We start from the raw sequence: 11,268 nt of genomic DNA, 5'->3' as shown, positions 1-11,268 counted from the left end.
TGATGATTATTTTCAGCATATCTTTGCATGAGTGGCTGATCAGACTGCTGGTTCTCTGATTCTGGCCTAGCAGTAAGGGTCTCTTGTCATGAGGAGCACGATGACCAAAGATTGGGTCAATTTGGTGAGCCGTTCGTCTGTCAGCCACATCTTGTTACTGATTGGTGTTAAGACTGTGACTGCCTGTTCGCTTCCTGCTTTCGTGAACTCTGCTGGTATGTTGTCATAACCAGCTAAGTTTCCTTTCTTTAGTGCCCTTACTACAGTCTCTACTTCCTCGTGAAGAATGAGGTTGTCATCAATTTCATCTGACTGAGGGCAGTTTAGTATTGTTCGATCTTATGATTGTACAATTCTGAGCAGTATTCTGTCCATCACTTGATGATCTCTTGATTGTGTGTGAGGCATTTTCCTGACTCGTCTTGAATGGTGATAGTTTTTCCTTGTTTCATGGCTGCGAGATCTCACGCCAGTTGATATTCCATCTTGCTGTTGTTTCTGCTCAGGCTGTCTTCGATTTCAGAGCATTGTCTTTCTATCCAATACTCCTTTGTCGCTCTCATGCTTTTCCTAATCGAGAAGTTTATGCATATTTTTAGCTCCCTCATGATCTCTGTATCCATTTTTTAGTTCTCTTCTTTTGCACATAGTTCAAGGACATCTGTTGTGACCCAAGCTTTCTTTGTTCGACAATGTTTGCCAATAATCTCTCTAGCTGCACCAGTCATTGCTGTGTTGAAAATGTCGAAATCCACCAATATAATGTGCCACGCCCTGAACCTGATCACGTGGTCGTTGAGCTCATATTTCATTCCATTCCGTTCAGATATAATGGACCGAGATTCTGAGTGATAAAGTTTGCAACTTTATTAGTTGCATGTTGTAGAATAAATATGTTTAAGAATAAATGTAATTACTTTATCAGCAGATTTATATTACTGGAGACTAGACCGAACTATCTAATGTATATCGGTCATTCTATAACAACATCTTCGATGGTATGTTACGTTTAACCGCCATCACACATTCTAAACCTAGTTATTAACACATTCTAAACCTAGCCATAAACAGATGCTAAACCTAGTCATACACGCATACTAAACCAAGTCATAAACACATGCTAAACCTAGCCATAAACACATGCTAAACCTAGTCATAAACTCATGCTAAACCTAGTCATAAACATACGCTAAATCTAGCAATAAACACATGCTAAACCTAGCCATAAACGCATGATAAACCAAGTCATAAACACACGCTAAACCAAGTCACAAACACATACTAAACCTAGTCATAAACACATGCTAAACCAAGTCATAAACACATGCTAAACCTAGCCATAAACACGTGCTAAACATAGTCATAAACATACGCTAAATCTAGCCATAAACATATGCTAAACCTAGTCATAAACATATGCTAAACCAAGTCATAAACACAGGCTAAACTTAGTGATAAACGCATGCTAAACCAAGTCATAGACACATGCTAAACCAAGTCATAAACACATGCTAAACCTAGTCATATAAGAGCTTAGCTGTCCTTTAAATGATCACCAGATTTCTAAACATTTCCTTTTAGAAGCGTTTATAAGATTAGAGGAGATATTTTATTTATCGTTTGACTGAGAACTATATTGTTTGGTTTTATGTTTTTAGATCTTTTATGCCTAGTTCAAATGCAATTTGTGATCAAACTTCCAATGATCATAGGCTCGATAAACTGCATACTATAACAACGAAAATATTAATTCATGCATTCATTCATTTCATTTCATTTCCAATCCGCCCAACATTCATTTCTTTCATATTTCCTTCTTGTCTTGCGATGTCATAGTTAAATTAGTTTCACACCATTGTGGCTATATTTACAAGTTATGTTCACGTTTCTTCGTTAGAAAATAATCAACATAGTATATGCAAAGTGAAATAAACTGCTATCAAATTTCTCAGATAAACAGACTAGAGATGTGAACATAGTCACAGCTTGATGTTAGTCACAGCTTGATCTGCATCAACGGCCGATTCTCACGCATTCTATTCAAGGCTCTTCCCCCAGCCCTCCACCACCTCTTTTACTCCTTTTATCACCACTCAGTCCATACAACAGAGGTCGTGACCCAGGATGCATTACATGCATTATGTGCCTCATGCTACGACTGCATGTAAATTGTATAAAAGGAACACTACCGCATGATATGAAAAATATACAATTTCAGAAAACTTCAAAATGAGTGTTGTCCTTGCAAAAACACAGCTTTCTGCTTCATAAAGTACATGCCAAACATTTGGACCAGAATAAATAATGTAAGTCAGACTTCCAGAATTCAAAAGCGGAGACGTAGGTTTTGGGTTCTGTAAATAGTGCACAGGAAGGATGTTTACATATTCGAACAACTGCGGCTGTTACCGCAGAAGCTCATGATTCCATGTAAACATTAAGACACATATGCCAGAAGAAGAAATGTGTTTATGGACAATGTGTCATGTACAAAGGGGATTATTTTTATGAAGAAGACGGAGAAAGAATATATAGAAGACAGGGCAAGCTATACAATGGCAAGCTTCCACCTTAAATGGAAAATGACCTAAAGTAAGTTGATATGAGAGAAAGACGGGCGGGCGTCTCAAAACCATTATTCAAACACTGGATTATTTATGCTCTAGAATCTAGATGGAACCATAATTTCGAGCAAATTTAAATTACAATTATTTTTTACATTAATAATGGAGGCATTGCATATGCATTCAATATAATGAATAAAGTTACCGTTCGCTAAAAAGTAACGTGAATGTATAAATATACTTTCATCCTTTTAAAAAAGTGGGGATTAGGTCCTCCTACATGTGTGTCTGTCTGTCTGTCCCTCCTTTACTAATGTAGTGTATCTCCGACAACATTAAATACATAGCCTTGAAACTTTGTAATAAGATTGGGAGGTGGTTTCAAAAGGATTCTTAATATTTCTACAAACTTTTTCCTTTTATCTTGGTCTAAGCATAGTGAGCCATATTTGAGTCTTATAAAATATATTTCATTTACACCTCGATAATTCTCTTTTTTTTTTTTCTTCTTCTTCTTTTTTTTTTGGGGGGGGAACGAGTCAGGAGTTACGACCTGCTCAAAATATTTCCGTTTTTACCATCAGGCTACTCATGTTGCCAGTATATAAGATTTACTTTGTCCCTCTACATCTGTGGATCCATCTGTCTTACCTATACACGATAAAACCCATCTAAAGTTTCACTTTTTAACATTAAACCTGCACTGTGTGTGAACTGGGGGTGAGTATGTTTGTGTGCCATATAAATAAACAGAGAGAGATGTTACAACGTAAACTCGTAATCCGTAACACTTTGATATGACCTCCTCTATCCCATTATACAACAAACTTCTTGTTGTATCCAGTGCACTAAAATTGCATATTAAAACTGCTAATTTTAAAGTAAAGTACATTACTATGTATTCAAACACCAGTACATAGTATTTTAATATCACATAAATTAATGCGAAAGCATCAGCATCCACTCACACAGTGTTAACGACGTAGATTACTGTTTTGATTTGTCACGTGATCATATCAATGTGCTCAAGCTCTTTTCATACAAGTAAAACCCTACGTACGTCGAATTTAGGTTTGCCCGTCCTTAATGCGATTTTGAGTATCGTTAGATCACATATAAGTTTAATTTCAAACTTTTTAGACATTTCGAATCAAACAGAGAACATGAAAGCAAATTTAATATTTTGAAACTTTATCGAGCAGATCTCCTTTAATTTCATCGCAATACGCAATTTCGATTCCTTTTATATATGACCCATTTTTCTATAATAATAATAATAATAATAATACTGATAATGATAATAATAATACTGATAATGATAATGATAATAATAAGTTATACACCCGAATAAATGGAGTTGATGGGGAGTATTGATTGCTATATTCACAAAGTAAATATCGCCATTTTTAAACGCACAGTTACAGTAAGCGAATTTGATTCCAAAATGGGTAAGAAAATCCAAAATCAAGAACATTGTATGTACAGAGTGAAGGCAACGGATATAAAAACCTTTCCAACAGTACTTTCGTTAAAGAAAGATATAATAAGAGAACTGTTTTGTACCCCGAGAAGTTTCGTAAAGGTATCTGTGTTTACAGTGCCACCTTTTAGTAAGCTAGGAATCTTTTTAATGTGGAAACTTTTACCCTATTCACCAGATACGACACGTTTATCTTTAAAACCCATTATTACACATATTTTATCATTTAGAGTTGTGAGACATTACGAGCAAGAGGATGTTAAAATTGTGATATTATTGTATTTTTGTTTCACTCTCAAGTTCATTTGATATCTTCCAGACTGTGAAGTTTTATTGATAGAGTCAATGTCACCACTTTAAGTTTTAATCAGTCACGTGATGTCTCTACAGTATGTGCTTAATAAATAGAATCAAGGGAGAGCAACATGATGACTCGGGTCAAAATTTTATTTTCCTATAACGTCTAAACATTGTTTTTCTTACAGCTGAACTTTCCACTGTGCCAAGATCCTAATAAATCGTACGGTGATGTAAAATACCTTCAAAACTGAATGAACAAATCGTGAAGTTCTTGTCATTTTCAGAGGCTTAATTGCAAACAAAGCACCGTGCAATAGGTCACATATTTCACATCATGGTCAGCAGTTATACCTCGTTACTCCTTGCAACCTTTTGCCGAGATATTAACAGACAACCACACGATAATGCTCCTATTTTAAGGAATAAACAGTTATCTTTACATCAGTACAAAGAAGGCCTGAATCTAATTTTTGTATCACTCGTAGAGATTTCCCCAAATGTTTGCTTTTAAAAATTAGCTGGAGAATGACCCACCCCATCAAGGTCGGCTCAGCGTGATTCCAGTATACACCCCACGCCAGACAAGACCTGTCACTCCTGATTAATAGGTGCCATCATCAGAGGATGCAATACAACTTTGTATTAAACATTAAACTGTGTCAGAACTAATGACATACATTAAACATAATACAAGAACAGCACTTGCTGTATTGTCCATCATATATTTAATTCCTGTTTAATATCATTTATTAGAAAATTCTGTGGAAACCATTCAAATTTACTTTTCTTAGAAAGACATTTACAGTTAGCAAAAACTTAAAAGGCCAGATCTTACAATCAAAACTGATAGGAAAGTATTTCATGAGAGTTTCCTTAGTTTCATGAGTTTCCTTATTCGATGCATTATATTTTAATGATTTTTTTCCTCACAAAAATAAAATCTATGTTGCATATTTTGTATCTGAAAAAAATCTGATATGATTTAAATCAACATAAGCATTCAGTGTGTCTTTTAAGTTGGTGAAAATAAAGCAACATAAATTTGAATAGATGAGCAAAATTGGAAATTAGACCAACTACCCAAAATGCAGTTCTGCCTATTAACCAAAACGTGTTGGATCATTGTTCATTAGTCTATCAAAAAGAAGTCAGAATAGTTTTGAACGTAGTAGAAAAACTACTTTTATACCAAACGTATTCAAACACTGAATTTGGAGTCCTGCAATCACTGAAAGCAAATTAACTTTCTGAGAGCATTCATCAACATGCCCACTCCCTCCTCGACTTCATTCTAATTATAATTTAAATATATGTATTTAAAATATAATATCATAATATCTGACACATACGCTTCAGATTCAACTGAAACCACACACACACACACACACACACACACACACACACACACACATTACATGCTGTATTATCTTAACGGTAAAGATGAACAGTGGGAACAAAAACATGGTGAATAAAAGATATTATAAACTTTCAAAATCAACATTTTGCTTAACTAAATGTTCTTGTTTTGTTTGTGTGTGTGTGTGTGTGTGTGTATACATGACGCCCCTGCTAAGCTGGCTTCAATAATATATATATATATATATATATATATATATATATATATATATATATATATATATATATATATATATATATAATTGAAGCCAGCTTAGCATGGGCGTCATGCGTCTTTTAAAAAAGTGGAGATTAGGTCCTCCTACGTGTGTGTCTGTCTGTCTGTCCCTCCTTTACTAATGTAGTGTATCTCCGACAACATTAAATACATAGCCTTGAAACTTTGTAATAAGATTGGGAGGTGGTTTCAAAAGGATTCTTAATATTTCTACAAACTTTTTCCTTTTATCTTGGTCTAAGCATAGTGAGCCATATTTGAGTCTTATAAAATATATTTCATTTACACCTCGATAATTCTCTTTTTTTTTTTCTTCTTCTTCTTTTTTTTTGGGAGGGGGGGGGGGAACGAGTCAGGAGTTACGACCTGCTCAAAATATTTCCGTTTTTACCATCAGGCTACTCATGTTGCCAGTATATAAGATTTACTTTGTCCCTCTACATCTGTGGATCCATCTGTCTTACCTATACACGATAAAACCCATCTAAAGTTTCACTTTTTAACATTAAACCTGCACTGTGTGTGAACTGGGGGTGAGTATGTTTGTGTGCCATATAAATAAACAGAGAGAGATGTTACAACGTAAACTCGTAATCCGTAACACTTTGATATGACCTCCTCTATCCCATTATACAACAAACTTCTTGTTGTATCCAGTGCACTAAAATTGCATATTAAAACTGCTAATTTTAAAGTAAAGTACATTACTATGTATTCAAACACCAGTACATAGTATTTTAATATCACATAAATTAATGCGAAAGCATCAGCATCCACTCACACAGTGTTAACGACGTAGATTACTGTTTTGATTTGTCACGTGATCATATCAATGTGCTCAAGCTCTTTTCATACAAGTAAAACCCTACGTACGTCGAATTTAGGTTTGCCCGTCCTTAATGCGATTTTGAGTATCGTTAGATCACATATAAGTTTAATTTCAAACTTTTTAGACATTTCGAATCAAACAGAGAACATGAAAGCAAATTTAATATTTTGAAACTTTATCGAGCAGATCTCCTTTAATTTCATCGCAATACGCAATTTCGATTCCTTTTATATATGACCCATTTTTCTATAATAATAATAATAATAATAATACTGATAATGATAATAATAATACTGATAATGATAATGATAATAATAAGTTATACACCCGAATAAATGGAGTTGATGGGGAGTATTGATTGCTATATTCACAAAGTAAATATCGCCATTTTTAAACGCACAGTTACAGTAAGCGAATTTGATTCCAAAATGGGTAAGAAAATCCAAAATCAAGAACATTGTATGTACAGAGTGAAGGCAACGGATATAAAAACCTTTCCAACAGTACTTTCGTTAAAGAAAGATATAATAAGAGAACTGTTTTGTACCCCGAGAAGTTTCGTAAAGGTATCTGTGTTTACAGTGCCACCTTTTAGTAAGCTAGGAATCTTTTTAATGTGGAAACTTTTACCCTATTCACCAGATACGACACGTTTATCTTTAAAACCCATTATTACACATATTTTATCATTTAGAGTTGTGAGACATTACGAGCAAGAGGATGTTAAAATTGTGATATTATTGTATTTTTGTTTCACTCTCAAGTTCATTTGATATCTTCCAGACTGTGAAGTTTTATTGATAGAGTCAATGTCACCACTTTAAGTTTTAATCAGTCACGTGATGTCTCTACAGTATGTGCTTAATAAATAGAATCAAGGGAGAGCAACATGATGACTCGGGTCAAAATTTTATTTTCCTATAACGTCTAAACATTGTTTTTCTTACAGCTGAACTTTCCACTGTGCCAAGATCCTAATAAATCGTACGGTGATGTAAAATACCTTCAAAACTGAATGAACAAATCGTGAAGTTCTTGTCATTTTCAGAGGCTTAATTGCAAACAAAGCACCGTGCAATAGGTCACATATTTCACATCATGGTCAGCAGTTATACCTCGTTACTCCTTGCAACCTTTTGCCGAGATATTAACAGACAACCACACGATAATGCTCCTATTTTAAGGAATAAACAGTTATCTTTACATCAGTACAAAGAAGGCCTGAATCTAATTTTTGTATCACTCGTAGAGATTTCCCCAAATGTTTGCTTTTAAAAATTAGCTGGAGAATGACCCACCCCATCAAGGTCGGCTCAGCGTGATTCCAGTATACACCCCACGCCAGACAAGACCTGTCACTCCTGATTAATAGGTGCCATCATCAGAGGATGCAATACAACTTTGTATTAAACATTAAACTGTGTCAGAACTAATGACATACATTAAACATAATACAAGAACAGCACTTGCTGTATTGTCCATCATATATTTAATTCCTGTTTAATATCATTTATTAGAAAATTCTGTGGAAACCATTCAAATTTACTTTTCTTAGAAAGACATTTACAGTTAGCAAAAACTTAAAAGGCCAGATCTTACAATCAAAACTGATAGGAAAGTATTTCATGAGAGTTTCCTTAGTTTCATGAGTTTCCTTATTCGATGCATTATATTTTAATGATTTTTTTCCTCACAAAAATAAAATCTATGTTGCATATTTTGTATCTGAAAAAAATCTGATATGATTTAAATCAACATAAGCATTCAGTGTGTCTTTTAAGTTGGTGAAAATAAAGCAACATAAATTTGAATAGATGAGCAAAATTGGAAATTAGACCAACTACCCAAAATGCAGTTCTGCCTATTAACCAAAACGTGTTGGATCATTGTTCATTAGTCTATCAAAAAGAAGTCAGAATAGTTTTGAACGTAGTAGAAAAACTACTTTTATACCAAACGTATTCAAACACTGAATTTGGAGTCCTGCAATCACTGAAAGCAAATTAACTTTCTGAGAGCATTCATCAACATGCCCACTCCCTCCTCGACTTCATTCTAATTATAATTTAAATATATGTATTTAAAATATAATATCATAATATCTGACACATACGCTTCAGATTCAACTGAAACCACACACACACACACACACACACACACACACACACACATTACATGCTGTATTATCTTAACGGTAAAGATGAACAGTGGGAACAAAAACATGGTGAATAAAAGATATTATAAACTTTCAAAATCAACATTTTGCTTAACTAAATGTTCTTGTTTTGTTTGTGTGTGTGTGTGTGTGTGTGTGTGTGTGTATATACATGACGCCCCTGCTAAGCTGGCTTCAATAATATATATATATATATATATATATATATATATATATATATATATATATATATATATATAATTGAAGCCAGCTTAGCATGGGCGTCATGCGTCTTTTAAAAAAGTGGAGATTAGGTCCTCCTACGTGTGTGTCTGTCTGTCTGTCCCTCCTTTACTAATGTAGTGTATCTCCGACAACATTAAATACATAGCCTTGAAACTTTGTAATAAGATTGGGAGGTGGTTTCAAAAGGATTCTTAATATTTCTACAAACTTTTTCCTTTTATCTTGGTCTAAGCATAGTGAGCCATATTTGAGTCTTATAAAATATATTTCATTTACACCTCGATAATTCTCTTTTTTTTTTTCTTCTTCTTCTTTTTTTTTGGGAGGGGGGGGGGGGAACGAGTCAGGAGTTACGACCTGCTCAAAATATTTCCGTTTTTACCATCAGGCTACTCATGTTGCCAGTATATAAGATTTACTTTGTCCCTCTACATCTGTGGATCCATCTGTCTTACCTATACACGATAAAACCCATCTAAAGTTTCACTTTTTAACATTAAACCTGCACTGTGTGTGAACTGGGGGTGAGTATGTTTGTGTGCCATATAAATAAACAGAGAGAGATGTTACAACGTAAACTCGTAATCCGTAACACTTTGATATGACCTCCTCTATCCCATTATACAACAAACTTCTTGTTGTATCCAGTGCACTAAAATTGCATATTAAAACTGCTAATTTTAAAGTAAAGTACATTACTATGTATTCAAACACCAGTACATAGTATTTTAATATCACATAAATTAATGCGAAAGCATCAGCATCCACTCACACAGTGTTAACGACGTAGATTACTGTTTTGATTTGTCACGTGATCATATCAATGTGCTCAAGCTCTTTTCATACAAGTAAAACCCTACGTACGTCGAATTTAGGTTTGCCCGTCCTTAATGCGATTTTGAGTATCGTTAGATCACATATAAGTTTAATTTCAAACTTTTTAGACATTTCGAATCAAACAGAGAACATGAAAGCAAATTTAATATTTTGAAACTTTATCGAGCAGATCTCCTTTAATTTCATCGCAATACGCAATTTCGATTCCTTTTATATATGACCCATTTTTCTATAATAATAATAATAATAATAATAATACTGATAATGATAATAATAATACTGATAATGATAATGATAATAATAAGTTATACACCCGAATAAATGGAGTTGATGGGGAGTATTGATTGCTATATTCACAAAGTAAATATCGCCATTTTTAAACGCACAGTTACAGTAAGCGAATTTGATTCCAAAATGGGTAAGAAAATCCAAAATCAAGAACATTGTATGTACAGAGTGAAGGCAACGGATATAAAAACCTTTCCAACAGTACTTTCGTTAAAGAAAGATATAATAAGAGAACTGTTTTGTACCCCGAGAAGTTTCGTAAAGGTATCTGTGTTTACAGTGCCACCTTTTAGTAAGCTAGGAATCTTTTTAATGTGGAAACTTTTACCCTATTCACCAGATACGACACGTTTATCTTTAAAACCCATTATTACACATATTTTATCATTTAGAGTTGTGAGACATTACGAGCAAGAGGATGTTAAAATTGTGATATTATTGTATTTTTGTTTCACTCTCAAGTTCATTTGATATCTTCCAGACTGTGAAGTTTTATTGATAGAGTCAATGTCACCACTTTAAGTTTTAATCAGTCACGTGATGTCTCTACAGTATGTGCTTAATAAATAGAATCAAGGGAGAGCAACATGATGACTCGGGTCAAAATTTTATTTTCCTATAACGTCTAAACATTGTTTTTCTTACAGCTGAACTTTCCACTGTGCCAAGATCCTAATAAATCGTACGGTGATGTAAAATACCTTCAAAACTGAATGAACAAATCGTGAAGTTCTTGTCATTTTCAGAGGCTTAATTGCAAACAAAGCACCGTGCAATAGGTCACATATTTCACATCATGGTCAGCAGTTATACCTCGTTACTCCTTGCAACCTTTTGCCGAGATATTAACAGACAACCACACGATAATGCTCCTATTTTAAGGAATAAACAGTTATCTTTACATCAGTACAAAGAAGGCCTGAATCTAATTTTTGT

This window comes from Sinohyriopsis cumingii, chromosome 9 (genome assembly GCF_028554795.1).
Source record: "Sinohyriopsis cumingii isolate HCF-2022 chromosome 9, ASM2855479v2, whole genome shotgun sequence".
Classification (NCBI taxonomy): domain Eukaryota; kingdom Metazoa; phylum Mollusca; class Bivalvia; order Unionida; family Unionidae; genus Sinohyriopsis; species Sinohyriopsis cumingii.
The sequence above is the reverse complement of the archived record's forward strand: the minus strand, read 5'-3'. Positions refer to the sequence as shown.